The sequence below is a fragment of the Trachypithecus francoisi genome, unplaced genomic scaffold (genome assembly GCF_009764315.1).
Source record: "Trachypithecus francoisi isolate TF-2019V2 unplaced genomic scaffold, Tfra_2.0 Lachesis_group4, whole genome shotgun sequence".
Taxonomy (NCBI): domain Eukaryota; kingdom Metazoa; phylum Chordata; class Mammalia; order Primates; family Cercopithecidae; genus Trachypithecus; species Trachypithecus francoisi.
This window is the reverse complement of record NW_022681469.1, coordinates 54,409,839-54,431,373: the sequence shown is the minus strand read 5'-3', so window position 1 is coordinate 54,431,373 and position 21,535 is coordinate 54,409,839. Positions and strand designations below refer to the sequence as shown.

At 40.9% G+C, this 21,535-nt stretch overlaps 1 protein-coding gene and 1 pseudogene across 15 annotated transcripts in view; one reads left to right on the top strand and one right to left on the bottom strand.

Moving 5' to 3' along the window:
• Positions 1–21,535, bottom strand: part of SRPK2 (SRSF protein kinase 2) — a 290,037-nt gene that overhangs the window by 131,529 nt on the left and 136,973 nt on the right. The gene's annotated exons all lie outside the window — the stretch shown is intronic.
• Positions 1,833–8,529, top strand: LOC117073349 (annotated as a pseudogene).

Here is a 21,535-nt window from a genome sequence, read left to right as displayed (position 1 = left end):
AATGCCATACATGACCAGCTTCCTGACAGATGACTAGAAACCCAAGACACTGTACCAGCAGCAAATGCAACACCACCTCTCAAAAGCCCACAAACTTAGCTTCTGACCAAACCCTGTCTGGAAAGGTGTGATGTTCTAAATACCATTCTGTAGGCTGCCAGATGATTTTTTAATTTGAAAAATTAAAGGAAAAATTAGAATAGAAAATCTAACCATTATTATTTGTCATAACATCCTGCATATTTCTACTCCCTACAGCAAGTCTACTAATAAAAGATTCACTAAATTATGTAATCTTCTCAGTACATTCTGAAAAGCACATTACACCTTTACTTGGCTTAATGACATGTTCTAATTCCTCGGAGAAGAATGTGCAAATACTCTTGTTCATCAAACAAATCTTCCTCACTAGAACAACTCAAAGCTCGGAGGAGCAAACAGTCTAAACTGATCATTCTTCTGCGGCCCAGAGAGTTTTCATCTCTAAAAGGAACTCTAAATACTACTTAAATCTCAAATTCAACTTCTAACTAGAAAAAGGAAAAAATAAACTTAGAAGAGGCCACAAAGCTTTTGGTGTGACCATGATACATACTTTAAAACTTGAATACCTTCACAGATAAGCAGAGTTATCACAAAGACTGAATGGAGATAGGGTCTACAACCAGACATGAGACATCCGAGTGCTGTGGTAAAGCTGCAAGCCAAACACGAAGAACGTAAGGAAGCACCATCCAGGGCAATTAACTCAAGATATTTCTATTTTTCCTGCTTGGTTATAGGTGCATTATAAACATTTAAGTCTTAAGACTGATTTAGGGGAAAACATTTAAATGTCAACAGGCAATAAAAGCAGCAGTAGAGTCTGACAATTATAGCACTAAAAAAGCTATATTATTATTAAGTTTGACACAACTCATGAACAAAATAACCTAGAGTTAAAGGCAAGGCATATATCTAAATTAGCTCCCCTGTCAAAATAACTATTCCATACTCCCCCAACCAGACAAATGACAAAAAGCTTCTAAATAAAGGCTGAATCATGCAGGGTAAACAACAGCAAAGCAGCATCACTTGGATAAACAACTAGCTGCAAAATTAACAATCATTTTTCACTTCAAGGCAGATGGACCTTGAAAGGTGATACTTCTCTCAAAGTCCTAACTGATCAACAGTCAAGGTAACAAAACCATCATCATCATCAACCCTTGGGTGAGAAAAGATGCTGAGAAAAGTTTGGACAGGAGTCAGCATAAAGCACTACTTCCCACTCCAGGAGCCAGGAGGTACTGCCTGTCCTTACTCCCAGGCAGCCAAGGCAGAGGCACATGGCCTAGGCTCAAGTTTGTTAACATGCCCACTGGTGGTGACTCTCCAAAGAAGTCTCGAGGTCACAAGCAGCAAAACTACAGGGGAAATTCACTGGAAGGACTCAGATTCAGTGGCAAGACATTATCTAGCACCATGGTCCAGAGGCTGATCCAGTGGTGTGCCCACAGCTGCTGCCTCTCCCATTGCCTACTCCTTCATTACACAACCTACTTCAATCACTGTAACTAGAAAGAAAACAGCCAGTCAGTTTGTATTATTGGAACCCAGAAGCCTGAATGACAAGCTTCACCATTACACAGTCATGATTTCATTTTTGTTAAAATTAAATAATTTCTGATAATTTGTTGTTCTGTGTTTTGACTTTAGTAACAAAATCATTACATTCAGTAGGAAATTAGAAATGAGCACAATGAAGAAAGTAACATCATTTATAACCCCACCACCTAGACTGAAATAACCACGACCATTCTGGAGCACATCCTTCTAAACTTTCTGCCAAAATGGACATCTTGACAAGAGAACAAAGCACGAAGGCAGTAAGCAAACTTGAGGTCTACGGAGTCATTAAGCCGGGGCAGCCAGGTAAAGTTATCATCCAATACACTTCTAAGAATGAAGGGACTTCATTCCACTTCTCCTAATAAGCAAGCCAAGAAAACACATATAAATCACAGCCATCCCTGGCAAACCAGAGGGTACAACTGCCCTACATATCTGAACAGTCCAGCCTCCTGATTAGGAAACCCTACTTTAGAAATAGCCTCATTTATCAGAAGCTATAAATTATACATTCTTCCTATATAGCACAATTTAATCAGTTGTTAAAAAGGGCAACAAGAAGATAAACCTTCCTATGTTATAAGCAACCTAAAATTTTTATGAAAAACTTCTTAAACAAAAGCTACAATTTAACATCAGAAAGCACAGACTATAGATAGCATTCCTTCCTTCCTATTAAGTCAGAAAAAAATTTCATTACAATTTATCTTTGCATACGTCACTCAATAGAGAGAACAAAGGACGTTTTTCCTAAATTATCAAGGTATCACTGAGGCAGTTACATCTAGTCCCTCTCAACCAAAATAATGTATCTTTGTTTTCTCCTCCTGTAAGTGGGTCAGAGCCCTTACAAATGCTGGAAGCAGGAAAACAGCCTGAACATCAAAATATATTGTTTCAAACGTACTCCTAGGAGCCGACAAGATGTTCTGGGATGAGAACAAAAAAATGAAGCCATAATTAACAAAATCTGTTTAGATGGAGTCTGATTTTAAAATAATACTCCACAATATAAAGCAACAACAGAAACCCCACTAAAGTATGGAAAATCCAAGTGTAGATTCAAATACAGTGATACATGGTTGACAAGAATAAGGGGAGGCTGAGGCAGGAGAATGGCGTAAACCCAGGAGGCGGAGCTTGCAGTGAGCTGAGACCCGGCCACTGCACTCCAGCCTGGGCGGCAGAGCGAGACTCCGTCTCAAAAAAAAAAAAAAAAAAAGAATAAGAAAGCCAATTCTCTGAGCTTAACATTGATCCTTTTAAACTAGGATCTTCGCAGCAGTGTCAGATTTGGCTTCCTGCCTTTCTCAGTAACTACTTACCTACAGGCTATTTTCTTACTTCTTTTCTCAAAATACTCTATTTTGAAGATGAATCCTGCGGAAATTCCCTATCTCCACTGATCAAATTCTATTTACAGCAGAATAACCTCTGGATCAAATACACTGGGCACAATATAAAAGGTCTTAATCTGTTTAGGTTGCTATAACATAATACCATAGACAGAGTGACATAAACAACAGAAATTTATTTCTCACAGTTTTGGTGGCTGGAAATCCAAGATCAATGTGCTGACAGGTTGATTCTGGTGAGGGCTGGTTTCCTAGCTCACCGGTGGGGCCTTCTAGCTGTGTCCTCATGGTGGAAGGGGCAAGGGGCCTTTCTCAGTCCTCTTTATAAGGGTATTCATCCCACTCACGAGAGCTATGCATTGGTGATCTAATTGTCTCTCCCAAAAGCCCCACCTCCTAATACCATCACATTGGGGGTTAGGAATTCAATATATGAATTTTAGGGGAACATATTTAAACCATAGCATGGTCAAAAATAAAATTTATTTTTATCCTTTAATGGAGCAATGGTGAAATAATCATTCTATCTGGAGGAAGTATGGAAGGAACATACATTAAAACAATTCTTTAAACTGAGTCCTAAGAATGTAGAAAAGGTATAGAAATCACGTGATTTATTATGTTTTCTACATATAAACCTTTCCTGGACAGAAATTAGGGGGCAGTGGAGGAGAAGAAAAAGGAAAAAAAAAATGTTTTTTAATTTTAAAGCCTAACCATAAATTGTAGTTTCAGAAAGTACAAGGAGAAGTGACACCAAACTTTGAACCTCACTAGACTCTAAAAATGGGAAGGTTTACACGTGATGAGAAAGAATTGCACTTTGAAATGGCAACTTTTACCATCAATTTTTTTCTGTTATGTTGCATACTAAATATGCTCAATTTATTACGGGCCTTCAATTTCCACAAATAAAATATTTGTCCATTATATACTGAAATACCTATCTACCAAATATTTACCAAAGTGCTTAAGGTGATTAATTACAGTAACCTTTGTCGGTACCACGCCAGTTCACAGCCTGCAATGTTTTATTGTTATTATTCTGACTTCGTTTGCCTGCTTTTTAAAGAATGTTCCAGTATCTTTTTTTTTTGAGACGGAGTCTCGCTCTATCGCCCAGGCTGGAGTGCAGTGGCCGGATCTCAGCTCACTGCAAGCTCCGCCTCCGGGGTTTACACCATTCTCCTGCCTCAGCCTCCCGAGTAGCTGGGACTACAGGCGCCCACCACCTCGCCGGGCTAATTTTTTGTATTTTTTTAGTAGAGACGGGGTTTCACGGTGTTAGCCTGGATGGTCTCGATCTCCTGACCTTGTGATCCACCCGTCTCGGCCTCCGAAAGTGCTGGGATTACAGGCTTGAGCCACCGCGCCCGGCCCAGTATCATTTTTAAGAAACTGAAAGGAAGAGACTGAAAGCAAAAAGATGTAAGAACTCCTAAGTGAAAGCACAGAAATGGTGTCAGAAAGTAAAATAAATTAGCTTTAAAAGGGGCTGCATGGTAAGAAAAGGATGTAAACTTTTTAAATTTTGTTTCTAAGGAACTCTAATTTTGATGCCAAAATTAGATGGTGACATATTGAGGTATATAACAGGACTATAAAGCTAAATTTAGATGTTCCTTCTTTAAAGCATCCGCCAGCTCCTAGACCACTTATTGAATAGGTATCTTGTGCTAAACAGTTACGTACGTTATTTCAGTTAAAGCTCAAAATGTGTATGCATTATAGAGAAACTGGACTCCAGAGAAGGTTACCTATTTGCCCTAGGTAAACATTAGTGACCAAGCTGATATGAAAATCCTGCCTGACTCCAAAGCATGTGATCATTCCTCTAAATCAAGTTGTCCCTCATACCATCCACCCCTCTTCAGTATCTACTTTATATGCACTGTCCCCTTAAATCCTCACAACCCTGTGTGAGGTGAGCATTATCATCTTTATTATAAAAACTAGAGAAACTAGCACAATGAGGTTAGGCAACTTGCCAGAATTTAGCTTCTGGTCCCTGGCTCCGAAGTCCATATATTCTTTCCAATATATTTTGCTGCTTTCAGCTGTAACAATCTACAAATCTATCTTCACGTGACCATCTCTTCCTTTACAGTAAACCATGATTCTGTGCAGGAAGATCGAGTCAGATGTAATATTTCATTACTACTGCAACTCTCATCTTATTCCCTTCACACACTCCACATCACCTCTCCCAGCAAAATCACCAGACATCTTCTCATGGATTGGTATTACTATCAGCTACTCCCCCTACCACCCCTATAGATGATCATAAACGCTGAAGAAAAGTAGTAGGAAATCTTCCCACCAAGAAAAGGTCATTGGGGCCACTTTTACAGTCTGCCATATTCTACCTGATAATCTTACTCCAACAAGCCCGAGGACCAGGTCAAATTCAATATATATTTAAAGTAAAAATTTAAATATTCCCATTGTTATTTTGATCTTATGTCATTATCAGCTGGTTGACGGCAGGCAACATTTCTAAGTCTGTGACTTCACCTATAAAATGAATATGATGGCAAATGACCCTTCAACCTTAGAGCTCAAAGTTAATCTAACGTACATCCCCTCTTCCTTTGCTTGCCTGTGAGAAAGAAGCTGAAAATTTGGCAGGGTGCAGTGACTCACACCAGTAATCCCAGCACTTTGGGAGGCTGAGGCAGGTGGAATGCTTGAGGTCAAGAGTTTGAGGCCCGCCTGGCCAACATGGTGAAACCCATCTCTACCAAAAACACAAAAGTTATCCGGGGGTGATGGTGCACGCCTGTATTCCCAGCTACTCAGGAGGCTGAGGCAGGAGAATCGCTTGAACCCGGGAGGCAGAGGTTGCAGTGAGCCAAGATCACCCCACTGCATTCCAGTCTGGCGAAAGGGCGAGGCTCCATCTCAAAAAAAAAAAAAACAGCAGCTGGAAATGTATAGGCAAGAGCAGATAAAACTCCACAGTAAGTAAAGCAAGTGGTCATTATTAGGTTCTGAAATATACACAAGGACATACTCAGAGGCAGGTGTGCACGCACACGTCTAATCTGAAACAAGCGACAAAAACAATCTAGAGTTTATTCTTGCCAGCCTGAAATGGATCACCTGTTTTTACCTCATCTGCATTCAAGAGAGGGCCCAGACTGATCCAAAAGAGCCACTGAACCATGCTCACTACTGAGTCTTGAGGCAAGCCAGCTCTCCAATCCTTAGAATGACCTCTGGCTTGACCGCAGCTATCAACTGAACATGAGGAATGGAAAGCTACAAAAGCCTAAAGCTTACCACAGAAGCAGCATTTCAAATATAAACCTACTTCTGTATTTTATTAATTCTGGTAGAAGGTAAGGCTCAAAAAGCCTGGATATCTTAACAGTCTAATCTTTTTTTATTATTCTTCTTCCTTTTTAGAGACACGGCCTCGCTCTGTCACTCAGGCTGGGGTGCACTGGCACCATCCTAACTCACTGTAGACTCCAACTCCTGGGCTCAAGTGATCCTCTCACCTCAGCCTCCAGAGTAGCTGGGACTCCAGGCCCACTACCATGCCCACCTACTTTTCCTTTTTTTTTTTTTTTTTAATCTAGGTAGATACGGGGAATCCCTATGTTCCCCAGGCTGGTCTTAAACTCCTGGCTTCAAGCAGTACTTCCCCGTCAGCCTCCCAAAGTGCAGAGATTATTTCCATGTGAGCCAATGCACCCTGACTACATTTTAATCTTAATTCTCTAAATCTAGATGATGACACTTCACAGTTGAGGAGCCTGGGATAGGATCAAAGGTGGCAAGATTAAAATTAAAATCCTAAAGTCATTTGTAATCCCAGCACTGTGGGAGGCCAATGCAGACAGATCACCTGAGGTCAGGAGTGCAAGACTAGTCTGGCCAACACGGTGAAACCCGGTCTCTACTAAAAATACACAAATTAGGTGGGCATGGTAGTGCATGCCTTGAACCCAGGAGGCGGAGGGTGCACTGAGCCAAGACTGCACCATTGCACTCCAGTCTGGGTGACAGAGAGAGACTCCATCTCAAAAAAAAAAAAAAAATCACATGCCAAGCAATCTTAACGAATGGTAAATTTAGGGCTGCGAAGAAAGTTGAGAATTATAATAGACTTGAATTTGCAGCAAGACAAAAAAAAAGTTTAATTTCAGTCACAAAGATGTTATTATCTCAAAACCGTAACACAGTAAGTATCTGCAGCTCAGCAGATTATCTAAATTTACATGTGAGAAGTGGTATGAACAAAACTTACCAGTCCAATCCAGAGACCTTTGCCAAGAATTCTGGCTGCTGCCATCAATAAAACGGAAGAGAAACAGCCAAGGTAACTAAGCGTAAGTCCCAACTCTGCCATTAATAAGATGAGTGTGCCTCCAAGGTTCAGAACTTGGGGGTACTTCAAACATTGAGTGGGAACTTCTAGAAGGAAAGAGCTGCCATAAAGAAGACCCGCGAAGGCTGAAGAGCTGGCAGGGGTAGTGGGCCCAAGTCCCAACCGCTGGTCAGGAGGCTTTTCCAGGCCAACCAAAACCACCACAGTAGTTGGGAGACCCCACTGAGTCCATGAGAACACAGAGAAGTTGGGATAAAACAGCTATAAAAAGAAACATTTGCAAGGCTGTTCAGAAGGCAGTAAAACAAGAAGATACCGTCCAATATTTCCTAATAAAAAATACAGGGCCGGGCGTGGTGGCTCACGCCTGTAATCCCAGGCGTGGGATTTGGGAGGCCGAGGCTGGTGGATCATCTGATGTCAGGAATTCAAGACCATCCTGGCCAACATGGTGAAACCCTGTGTCTACCAGAAATACAAAAATTAGCTGCGCATGGTACCAGGCGCGCGCCTGTAATCCCAGCTCCTCGGGAGGCTGAGGCAGAAGAATCGCTCAAACCCAGGAGGCGGAGCTTGCAGTGAGCTAAGATCACGCCATCGCACTCCAGCCTGCGCGAGAACGAGACTCCGTCTCGGCGGAAAAAAAAAAAAAAAAAAAAAATCCCAGAGTTCCACGCGGCGCCAGTCCCAGCCCTTCCGCCAAGGCCACGGTTGGAGAACAGCAGCCCTGGCTCTGCGCTACCCTGTGGCCATGGGCCTCAATAAGGGCCAAAAGGTGACCAAGAACCTGAGCAAGCCCAGGCACAGCCTCCGCCGCGGACGTCTGACCAAACACACCAAGTTTGTGCGGGGCATGATCCGGAGTTATGTGGCTTCGCCCCGTACGAGCAGCACGCCAAGGAGTTACTGAAGGTCTCCAAGGACAAATGGGCCCTCAAGTTCATCAAGAAAAGGGTGGGGGCGCACATCCGCACCAAGAGGAAGTGGGAGGAGCTGAGCAACGTCCTGGCCGCCATGAGGAAAGCCGCTGCCAAGAAAGACGGAGCCCCCTTCCCTGCCCTCTCCCTGAAATAAAGAACAGTTTGACAGGAAAAAAATAAAATTAAATAAAATACACACACACACACACCTTTTTTTCTTAGTATTTCCAACCAATTGGGAAATAAAAATCTGTATTCAAATAAAATTTGTATCTACTCTGTAGACCAAAGAATGTGCTAGGCACCAGGAACGTGAACATGAGACAGTTAAAACTCCTTGTCTCTCGAGCTAGTGAAGTAAAAACCACTGAGTCTCAGTACAGAGGTCTAGACGGTGCTCTAGGAGGCAGCAAGACCCTCTGCAGTGTGGTGGTAAGGGCAGCGTGTAGGGGACGTGGCATCTTCTCAGTGAGGTCCAGGCAGAGGGAAGTACACATTATGAAGATAAGAAGGGTAAAAGAGGCCGGGCGCGGTGGCTCAAGCCTGTAATCCCAGCACTTTGGGAGGCCGAGACGGAGGGATCACGAGGTCAGGAGATCGAGACCATCCTGGCTAACACGGTGAAGCCACATCTCTACTAAAAAATACAAAAAACTAGCCAGGCGAGGTGGCGGGCGCCTGTAGTCCCAGCTACTCGGGAGGCTGAGGCAGGAGAATGGCGTGAACCCGAGAGGCGGAGCTTGCAGTGAGCCGAGATCGCGCCACTGTACTCCAGCCTGGGTGACAGAGCGAGACTCCGTCTCAAAAAAAAAAAAAAAAAGAAGGGTAAAAGAGCCAGAAATGGCAGGATCAGTGAGGACTTTAGACAAAGAGGACCACCAGACTGTGAGCGACCTGTCTTAAGCTACGTTAATAAGTCTTTTAGGAATATATTTCTGGGGATGATGCAAAGGGCGGAGGAACAGGAAGAGAGGCTACTGGCAGTCAGGAAAAAAACTGAACAACATTTGAGGGCGGAGACGAGGAATGACGGAATGAAAGCAGTAAAACGAGTTCTGATGGAAGCATTTGGAGAGAACTTCTGCAAAGAAACCAGTAGGATCTGGTGACCAACTAGATGTAGACTATGCTGGAAAATGAGGAGATAGAGTAACTCGGGCTTCTGCATTTAGAAAACACTTTTTTTCCCCCTCAAGAGACAAGGTCTCTGTTGCCCAGGTTAGAGTGCAGTGGTTATTCACAGGCACAATCTTAGTACACTATGGCCTTGAACTCCTGGGCTCAAGTGATCCTCCCACTTCAGCTGCCAGAGTAGCCACAACTACAGACACACATCATCGCATCCAGCTGGCGACACTTTTAAAAATTAAAAAGCAGAGTGACAAAATTTTAGAGACAGAAGGGTCATCCCCAGGTCACCGCGAGGCTGGATAAAGCCTGTGGGCCCCACTGTTGTAGACCCTGGCAATTAAGAAGTAGCATGAGTAGGAAGCCTGGCAGAGAGAAGATAATGGCTCCAGCAGCTGCTGCAAAAAGAAAAGCTGGAAGATTACAAACATACATCGGCAAAAATTCTTACTATTTGTTAGGGTAAGATTAGGAAACGTAATTCTATTCTTACATAGACCTCACAAAATTTCTTGTTGCCTTCTACTTTCTTTCAAAGATATTTATGTTGTTCATTTAAACACATACACAGAAAGTTACACACAGGGTAATTTCTGTCACCGATCCTAGAGCCCCCTAAGGACAGCCATAAACCAAAAGCAATATTTATTCCCTCCCCCTCACCCTGCAACCACATTTTACAAGAAAGAAAACTGAATGAAGTACAGGCCATATGATCTTTCAGTACAATCAGGAAATTTTAGACAAGATAATGAGTTTGTTTTAGGGCCAGTTATATTTGAGATGTCAACAGACATTTAGATAGCGATGAAAAGTAGACAGCTGGACATATACATCTGTGGCTCAGAATACAGAGCTACAGATATAAATGTGGTAGTCACCAGCCCACAAATGGTCTTAACACCATGGAAACAGATGCGATCATCTTCAGAGAGAATGCCGATGAGAAGAGCAACAGACCTACGACAGTGACACTGAGGAAGGGCCAACATTTAGAAAAAACCAACAAAGAAACTGAGAGGTACTGCTTTTGGTTCAACTTCTATCTACTTCTTCACTAATCAAAGACAGAAACCTTTTCTATTAAAGCACATATATGTATTTTCAGTGCCAAATACCGAAGTATTGGAATACTGAAGACAATCAACTATAAATTTTAACAATTTTAGTAAGTTGCCAGCAGTTAGTGACAGCAATCTATCACTTTCCCTGAACTGTCAGAGAGAAAAGGATTCCACGTAAGTGACATATCCCAATAAAGGAAGCTTTCCCTTTTTGTGAACAGTTCATAGCTCAAATTCTTCCAAGAACCAGGCAAGTGAGAGTGAAGCACTAAGATTCAGACAGTAAATGTTGGGTCCGAGTTCTACTGGAGTGGGCCTGTGCCTCCTAAGGGCATTCAAATTCAGTCTTCTGTAGAGAATACCTGAGGATCCTGGTACTTGCGGTACCATGTGAACTAGAAGTGCAAACCATGCTTCCATGGGCTTTTTAACGACTGCACAAGGCTGCATAATGACAAACTTTCTTATATTTATCATCTCCAAGGTCTATTCTCCAGCTATTAACCATTTTTCTCTATATACTAAGTCCTCATAAACTCTGTGTTGTAAAAGACACAATTTAAAAAATGATCGGTTCTGTGGCTTTGGGTAAGTTATCTCACAGCCTCAGTTTTTCATCTGTAAAATAGAGATGATTAATAATATTGTTATGAGGACTAACTGAAAGCGTGTGTAAAGAAGGCTGAGCACCCAGTGAAGGTGAGGTCATTAATGAAGGATGAGGAAGAGGGAAAGAGAAGGTGAGTAAATGATGATGTCCTTTAAGTACATCACTGATGATCAAAGTGCCAATAATGCCTACACAACTACAAGTAACACCGGAGTGTCATACATACCAAAATACACACACACATACACAGACACACGTAAGTTACACCTTTTCTTGGTTTCTAATTTAATTGTTCAAAGTTTTTAACTATTAACTGAAGAAAATATGACAATTAAATGGTACCTAACAAAATGTGTCATTAAAAAGAAGAAGTTTAATTCTTGGTATTTTAATTGACTGTATTAACCACCTCTTTTTAAAAAAACTTTTTTATTTTTATAGAGATGGTATCTCACTATGTTGCTCAGGCTGGTTTTGAATTCCTGGGCTTAAGTGATCTTCTTGCCTTGTGACTCCCAAAGTACTGGGATTATAGGCATGAACCGTCATGCTTGGCCTTAAAATCTTTTTTTTTTTTTTTTTGAGATGGAGTTTCACTCTTGTTGCCCAGGCTAGAGTGTGATGGTGCGATCTCAGATCACTGCAACCTTCACCTCCCGGGTTCAAGCGAATCTCCTGCCTCAGCCTCCCAAGTAGCTGGGATTACAGGCATGCACCACCACACCCGGGTAATTCTGTATTTTTAGTAGAGATGGGGTTTCTCCATGTTGGTCAGGATGGTCTTGAACTCCTGACCTCAGGTGATCCACCCGCCTCGGCCTCCCAAATTGCTGGGATTACAGGCCTGAGCCACCGCACCTAGGTGGTCTTAACAATCTTTTAAATCATCTCCTGAAAAGGTTGCTACTACTTAAAGGAAGCAAATTTTATAGTCCTAAAAAGTCAGAGTCACATTTATATTTAAACATCAGCACCCTTGCCTAAGAAATCACACAGTTCTCTTCAGATAGAAAAGAACTGGGCTAGGCGTGGTGGCACAAGTACTTAATGCCAATACTTTAGGAGGCTGAGGAAACAAGACTGTTTAAGTTCAGGAGTCTGAGAGCAGACTGAGAAACACAACGAGATCCCATCCTTATGAAAAATTTAAAAAAAAAAAAAAAAAGTCAGGCATGGTGGCATGCACCTGTAGTCTCAGCTACCTGGGAGGCTGACGTGGGAAAATCGTTTGAGCTCCCGGGTTGAGGCTGCAGTGAGCTATGATCATACCACTATACTCCAGCCTGGTGACAGAGCAAGACTTCGCCTCTTAACAAAAAACAAACAAACAAAAAAGATTTGAAACTGAAAATTCAAAGGTTAAACCAAGCTGGTCTAGAAGAGGGTGGAAAATAACAAAACTGTCAATTCTGTCCATGTGTGCTAGTTACATTTGTTCTATTTGATGACCAAGGACATCACACCTCGTCTCTCAGCCTTCTTAAAGCATATAAATGGAAGTGACTGGAGAAAAGACATGAAGAGCACATCCTGTTTCACACATCTGCAGCTTGATGTGGGCCACCTTGTACATACAAACAATGGACATCTTTGTTGTTCAGATATCATACTCTGAGGCTTAGGGGTTTGGAGCTACAAAACATAGCTTTGAGAACATCTCTAATATTAAATGGTATGTGACATTTTTAAGTCATAAACTTACTGTTCTTTTTATCTACAAAGTGAGAATAAAGCCATCTACATTACTTAATAACAAGGACTTTTTAAAGAATTAAATAGTGAACAGGAAAATGCTCTGTAAAATGAAAGGCATTTAAGTTATTTCTTCCCTGGCTAGGACACAGCTAAAAGAACAGTACTAGTATAATTTAAAATAATCATTCTTGGTTTTCTTAAAGAACAGAAAAAAAAACTGGTCAAATTCCTTTGTGCTAAGTTTCCAGACTCTAAATGCCTAAATTTTAAATGCTGGAAGTTATCAGTTTATAAGAATCCCATCTAGAATCTTAGTTGTATCAATTCACCATTTTGGGCATTAGTTTTTCTATCTAATGTATAAAACAAGGGTGTCAGATGACCCAGACTTCCACGTTCTTTTCTTGCTATCATGCTTTTTCATTCCATTAATCATCCTATATATGCGTGGTCAAAAAATCAAGCAATAATAGTTAAATGCTTTTGAATAGCAAATAAAAAATATTAAAACGTTGCATCACTTGTAAATGAACTTTTAACTTTCAAAACCTCAACTATACTAAAGTCATAAAAAAAGTAATTCTCAAATATGGTGATTCCTCCTAATAATCTATTCTTATGCATATGACCTAGAATGAGGATGACATATGATATGTAAATCTTTTTCTCATTTGAGCTCTTGTTGCCCATGTGCCTCTCAAAGCATGACCATTTCATTGAGCTAAGTGTTATTCTAGGGTTTAGTGACCATTTCATTGAGCTAAATGTTATTCTAGTGTTAAAAAGTAGTGGCTACTTTGGCCAGGCACAGTGGCTCACACCTATAATACCAGCACTATGGGAGTCTGAAGCAGGTGGATCACCTAAGGACAGGAGTCGAGACCAGCCTGGCCAACATGGTGAAATCCTGACTCTACTAAAAATACAAAAAAATTAGCCAGACATAGTGGCGGGCACCTGTAATCCCAGTTACTCAGGAGGCTGAGGCAGGAGAATCACTTGAACCCAGGAGGCGGAAGTTGCAGTGAGCCAAGATGTTGCCATTGCACTCGAGCCTGGGCAACAAGGGCAAAACTCTGTCTAAAAAAATAAAAAGAAAAAAAAACCTATTTTGTACCACATGCCCTTACATGCAAACAATGCAAGAAAAAGAAAAAAAAAAAAAAAAAATACTGATGTGTTGCATCACTGGAGCAAAATCAGCTGTGTTGGATTTACAGAGGTATGTCATCAGTCACTATAATTTCACATTTGGAGATATACAGGTTTTCCCTTACATGCACGCAAAATATTATGGCATTGACTCCTAATAGGAATTTTTAAGTTCGAAAACACAAAATGTACTAAATCACACCAAGGAACTAAATGGAGCCCTGTTCTTAGAAAAAGTTTATTTCAGTAGATCTACTTTAAAAACATTGAGGCCGGGCGCGGTGGCTCAAGCCTGTAATCCCAGCACTTTGGGAGGCCGAGACGGGTGGATCACGAGGTCAGGAGATCGAGACCATCCTGGCTAACACGGTGAAACCCCGTCTCTACTAAAAATACAAAAAATTAGCCGGGCGAGGTGGCGGGCGCCTGTAGTCCCAGCTACTCGGGAGGCTGAGGCAGGAGAATGGCCTAAACCCGGGAGGCGGAGCTTGCAGTGAGCTGAGATCCGGCCACAGCACTCCAGCCCAGGTGACAGAGCGAGACTCCGTCTCAAAAAAAAAAAAAAAAAAAAAAAAAAACACTGAAATTGGAAGAATTTTTTTGGAAAATGCTTGATTTGCATTGATCTAAAAGCTCTTCTACAAATTCATCATGAATATCTCATTCAAAGAATCAGAAAACCTTTGATGGTCCCCATAAAACCTGTAATTCCATTAAACAGGTAGATGAACCACTTTACTACTATGATAATCAGCTCCATTTTTTTCAACAGTTGTTAAATCTTTTCTAGCACCTCTGGGGAGGCAAGGGATAATAACTTTGTTTTTCTTCAGGAGCTAGAGGTACTGCCAAGCAGAACCTAAGCTGCCTCTAGGAACATGGCTGATATTAGGGCAGCAACAGCAGCAGAAGGTACTCAGGGGTACATGGCAGTGGAGGAATGACATGAGGATGAAATGGACACTGCAGAACTCATTACACCCAAATACATTTTCTTCACTTGTGTACTTTGAAATAAATACTTGCATCTGTGTTGAAATGCAGTAACTATAACAGGACAACGCCACAGCAATAAATGCATCAATACACATTTTCCTTCAATAAAAAGCTCCCCCAAAAAACTGACAGTCCTAAACTGAGGGAAAAGTCACACGTAGAAGACCTGGTGTTTCTTATATCATAGGCAGCCACGGGTTCCTCTAGAGAAGTCTTTCATTTATTCAAACACAGACTGTCACATTATAAGTGATGAATACCCAGTAAGAAAGGAGGCAAACTTTTTATCTTTTCTTTTTTTTAGAGACAGGGTCTCGCTATGTTGCCCAGGCTGGTCTTGAACTCCTGGGGTCAAGCTACGCTCCTGCCTCGGCCTCCCAAAGTGCCGAGATGACTGGTGTGAGCCACTATACCCAGCCACAAGCATTTTTCGTGAAAAAGACTGGGCTGAACAACAACAACAAAAATTCTTTCCTCTAAGCTTAATCCCACAAGACTTCTTTTTCAGTAAATGAATATAATAACACCTACCATCACTTAATTGTAAACCTTCCACAGCTCTGCGTTAAACAGAGGCTTCTCCTACAGGCTAAAGATTGTCCTGGTCCCAGGAAAAAGAGGTCCTTTTTGCATCCTGAGCCCAAAGAGTATTTTAATAATCATTAGTAATCACCACGTGGGATTGTGTCTGGTGAAGGGAACAAGAATTGAAATTTGAATCCAAATTTGGGTGTGGTTTTTTTTTTTTTTTCCTGAGACGGAGTCTTGCTCAGTCGCCCAGGCTGGAGCACAGTGGCGCAATCCCGGCTCACTGCAAGCTCTGCCTCCCGGGTTCCTGCCATTCTCCTGCCTCAGCCTCCCGAGTAGCTGGGACCGCAGGCGCCCACCACCACGCCCGGCTAATTTTTTTTTGTATTTTTAGTAGAGACGGGGTTTCACCATGCTAGCCAGGATGGTCTCGATCTCCTGACCTCATGATCCACCCGCCTCAGCCTCCCAAAGTGCTGGGATTACAGGTGTGAGCCACCGCGCCTGGCCGGTTTTGTATTTTTTTTAAAGCTCTAGCTAGACTGAATGGCAAGAACAAACTGAGGCTGAATTCAGTGTCGTGGCTTCAGTGGGGAAGAGGGAGCTGAATACCATCATAAACTATAATTTCTCTATTGACCTTTATCTCTTTTATCAGACAACACAAAGTTGGAAATTCATCTATATGAATTTATCTCTCCCTTTAAAACTGAACATTTAAGAAACTACACTCCTTTTACCTTAAGAAGACTGTTTTATGTTAGTAGAACATTAAAAAGAATATATAACATTTGGCAAGTAATATGACAGATAACTGAATATTTTTCTCCTTAAAATGACAGAAAATTAAGCAGCTCCTTAAAAAAAATGTTCAAAATAACTTTATACAAGGACAAATAACTGAGTGGTTTCCTTTAAATTACTAATTTGAGTTACAGTAAAGGAAATAAACTTTTACCTGTGAAATATAATACTGTCAGGATAGAAAGGGCAAAAGAATTTTTAAAAGAAAAAAAACAAAAACAAAAACGGAATAGCATGGAGCTTAGGAAACAACGGGCAAAAGGAAACAATATTCATTTAGGAACTAAAGAACAATAAAGGAAACAATATTCATTTCTAAATTTAAAAAGAAAGGTTAAAGTAACAGTTCACTGGCATTCTCATCTGAAAAGAAAAGGTTGAGTGGTTTTTGAATTTTAAAATTAGGTAAAATTAAAAATTTAGTCCTTCAATCATATTAGCCACATTTCAAATGCGCATAAGTTTTACTGATATTATACAATCTTCCATCAGTGGAAGACAGATTGCCCAGAAATTCCACTTAGGCAGCACTGGCCTGAAGTATTTTAAACAATTAATAGAAATGATACTTTATATATCCATTGAGTAAGAATTTCTGCAACAAAATGATTAGTGAAACATTCCAATTATCATCTTTTTTTTTTTTTTTTTTTGAGACAGTCTCCCTCTGTCGCCCAGGCTGGAGTGCAGAGGTGTGATCTCAGCTCACTGCAACCTCCCGTCTCCCGGGTTCAAGCAATTCTCATGCCTCAGTCTCCTGAGCAGCTGGGACTGCAAGCGTGCGCCACCACGTCCAGCTAATTTTTGCATTTTTAGTAGAGACGAGGTTTCCTCATGTTGGCCAGGCTGGTCTCAAACTCCTGACCTCAGGTGATCTGCCCGCCTCAGCCTCACAAAGTGCTGGGATTACAGACGTGAGCCACAGTGCCTGACCCAAGTTAGTATCTTTACGTTAGGATTTCTTTAATCATAATTAACTGCATAAAACATAGAAACAAAAAATACATAAGATTTAACAGGTCACCTGCCTTTAGAAAGAAGCACCTCTAACTATGGTAATCCATTTCGATGTTTAATACCCCCAGTGTCAAGGAATTCATCCACCCTCAGTCACTCATTGTAAATGCTGCCATAATATTCCCACCCATATCCAGAACAGATGAATAATATCTTGCTGCAAAGTCTACAGCATATCTTACAGCCTTCCATTCTAGGGGGAAAAATCTATTTCTTTAGACTTTCTTTAAATCACCTTACTTTATGCCCACAGGAAAATGTGCATGTATTATCTACAAACATCCTTGCTAAAACCTTTCAATGACTCTTGGTAATCGTCGGCATAAAATTCAAAGACCTTTCTTTGCCACCTGGTCACTATATAACCCTCTCATCTATTTTCCCATCCTCCCCTCCATCTCTTTCCCCGCTTATGCAAGTATTTATAGTTTCATGATGGTGCCACTATGTTTCATTTCACTCTGATTTCTCAGATGCTGTTTCCTGGAATACCATTTAGACTAGATCCAAGCCATCCTGAGACAATACATAGAGCAAACCCCTGTCCCCCACAAAAGTAATTCAAATTCCAGAAAGAAAAATGAAAAGGTCTTGACCAAAAAGGTGATTAAATTTTAGAACTGTCTTAGAAGGGGAACAAAATTAAGTAGTAATTTTATTGCAGTGCAACAAAATTAAGTCATTGAAAATATATTGAGCCACCAACCACAAGGCTATGGTTGAAAAAGTAAGGTTAGAGAATCTTAATTCCCGTACATCTTTATTTAAAAAAAAAAAAACACACACACACACACAAGAAAGCCAACCAGCCAGCCATCTGTGTTGAATGTTTTGTCATCTGTTTAGAGTCAAGAGGCTTGAATCACATAGCTTCTTGAAATTCTTACAAAATTTAGATTTGTTAGCATAAATAGAATACCCAAATTTTTTTCTGACTATGTCACTTAACTGCTAACATCTTATCAATGGCACATTAGGTACACTTTAGGTGTTTCATAAATGCTTCACTGAATATAAGAATCTATTGACGAATCTTTTACCTTGTTACAGCTGATTGTACTGATCTCACTTTCACTTGAAAGTGAATGAACACAGCAAGTACCACAATAATACTTAACATTTACTAGAGAAAGGACCTAAAGAGCAGAGACTGGTAAGTCAACACTGTCTAGAATATTATTCAATGTCATCTATACAACATTCACAAAGAGGCTATTTTGAGAATTTCAAATGAGAGTGTAAGTTAAAAGATTTTCTTATACACTGCCAACGACAACGTAATTAAAGATGTACCTTTCTGAAAAGTAATTCAACACTCCTTTATCAAGAGCCTTACAAATTGGCTTCACAAGTGATTCCATTTCTAAGACTCCATCAATAAAATTATGTACATCCATCAATATCATGAACTCAGTTCTATGCAGCCTTTATAAATGATACTATAGATGTTATTTAATAACATAAGAAAATTTGCCTATGTTAAGTATAAAATGCCAGTTTTAAAATCATTTCTCAGTATGATACTAGATTGTACGGTTGGTGATGATGTTATCGTTAAAGTACATCTGCTTGGTTTTTTTTGTTGTTGTTATTGTTGTTGTTGTTTTGAGAGAGACTCTCACCCTGTCGCCCAGGTTGGAGTGCCGTGACGTGATCTTGGCTTGCTGTAGCCTCTGCCTCCTGGGTTCAAACAATTCTCCTGCCTCAACCTCCTGAGAAGCTGGGATTACAGGTGTGCACCACCACACCCAGATAATTTTTGTATTTTTAGTAGGGATGGGGTTTCACCATGTTGGCCAGGCTGGTCATGAACTCCTGACCTCAGGTGATCCACCCGCCTCGGCCTCCCCAAGTGCTGGGATTACAGGCATGAGCCACTGCACCTGGCCCATCTGCTTGTTTTTTTATAGACCTTAGACTAAAACAAAAAATTGGCCAGAAAAAAATCAATCATGGTGACTGAACTGTAATGATTAACAACTCAATGCCTTATCATCATTTTATCTGAAATTTCTGAAATAAATAAGCATTTAAAATATATAGAAAAAAAGTTATGCTAAAATGGTAAGTTAGAGGAAAAAGTTTGGTTCTACTGGGGCAACTAGTATTGTTTCTCCTTACAGATAAAAAAGAGGAATGTTATTTTCTTAGTATGGCCATCAAGAAGCTTAAAGCCAATTTTGTTAGTCACCTTCACTAGTTGCACAGCAAATACCCGTATCTGAGTGTGCATCTGGCTACCCTCTATCATAACCTTCTACTGTGACCTGCATTTTCTCTGATCCCTTTGTTTCTACTGCATTATAGGTAGTTATCAAACTAGTCTCAATATCTTTCCTGGGGGAAGGGTAGGTGAAGGGAGGAAAAGACAGATGGAAAAGAAGGAAAAGGGAAAGGTGGGGAAAAATGAGGTGGCAGTTTTGAAAACAGAACATTTTTCTACCTCCATCATTTTCAGATTATTTATAAAGCTTAAGTTACAACATAGTGGGTACATACATATTTACAGAACAAATGAATGATATCCAAGTTGAGAAACGCACATCTAGGCCGGGCACAGTGACTCATGCCTGTAATCCCAACACTTTGGGAGGCTGAGGCGGGCAGATCACCTGAGGTCAGGAGTTCAAGACCAGCCTGGCCAACATGGTGAAACCCTGTCTCTACTAAAAATACAAAAATTAGCTGGACATGCTGGCGGGCGCCTATAATCCCAGCTACTCAGGAGGCTGAGGCAGGAGACTTGCTTGAACCTGGGAGGCAGAGGTTGTGGTGAGTCGAGACTGTACCACTGCACTCCAGCCTGGGCGACAGCGTGAGTCAGTCTCAAATTTAAAGAGAGAGAGAGAGAGAGAGTGCAAGAGAAATGCACACCTGTCCGGGCTCTTCCTATTCCATACAGTTAATACCTTATTGACTTTTGTAATGTTATTTTAGTATGGTTATTAGAGCAGTGGTCAGCAGTGTTTGGCATGCCTGAAATCTCAGAAAAATCCAGACACACCTGTGAGCATCGAGATAATTTTACTTCCACTATTTCAATCTACAGTTTATGCTTAGTATTCACAGGATTTAAAAATCCCTTATAATAAGTCTGCACAAGTCTGTAGCTCACTAACTGAGAATCAATGTGCTACAGCACAGAAGAAAAATATTTACCATAGACTGAATTTGAAGAGTAGATACTCTTATTTTTAAGGCTGTTCTGAGTTTCTGTTTTGTTTCTAACTTGCACCATTATGTATATGTGTACGTACGTATCTATATATTTTTAGAGACAGGGTCTCACTCTGTCACCCAGGTTAGAGTGCAATAGTACAATCACAGCTCACTGTAACCTCAAACTCCCAGGCTCAAGTGATCCTCTCACCGCAGCCTCCTGAATTGCTGGGACTACAGGTACACATCACCATGCCCAGCTTATTTTTAAATTTTCTTGTAGAGATGGGGGTCTTGGTATGTTGCTTGGACTGCTTTTGAACTCCTGGCCTCAAGCAATCCTCCCACTCTGGCCTCCCTAGGATTACAGGAATGAGCCACTGTGCTCAGACACACAAGCATTTAAAATGAAGAGATCTGACATAAAAATCCATATGTTCAACTTGTACTAAAAAAATCACAAGAGTCAGCAAAACCTGCCCTGTATTTATACATGGCTGCAATCAGCAAGAGAGCCGATCAGCACCCACCTCTAGATGGTGTCATCGTCTCCAGTTTCTGTGCTCCCCACCTGGCTGCAGCCATTCATTGGACATACACTTGGTAAGCAACTGTGTTTGTAACCTCTTTACCATATCTCTGATCTTTTAAAATAAGTTTCCCAGAAATGCAATTATTAGTTATGTGCAATTCTTTCTAAGGCGTGCCAAAGGCTACTCACTGTAGTGTTGTCCATGAGAGTGCTTAGCACTGCATATCCAAGAAACAAGTTATTCCAGGGGCCAGTCACCCGTGAATGTGTCTTCCATGCAAGGTTTGTACACTGATACTCTGTACAAATCCTACATTTCTGTGCTGCCTTTGTGGCTCCCTGATTTCCAAATCACTAAGTGGCTAGTGCATAGTAGCTGCTGAAAAAATGTTGGGTGGATGGATAACAAATATAATCTACTAAAATTAGTCTTAATTTCTTCCAGCCCCAGTACATAAAAGATTGTTACAAAAGGAATCTGCACTATGACTGCTGAAAGTAGAGTTTTTATTGTTGCTATTGTTATTATAATAGCTGCTCGAATTTGTTCAGAACCTCCCTGATAAATTCATCATAATCTACATTGCTGGAGGAGAAGAGGATCCCAAAGAGAAGAGGAAGTGCCACT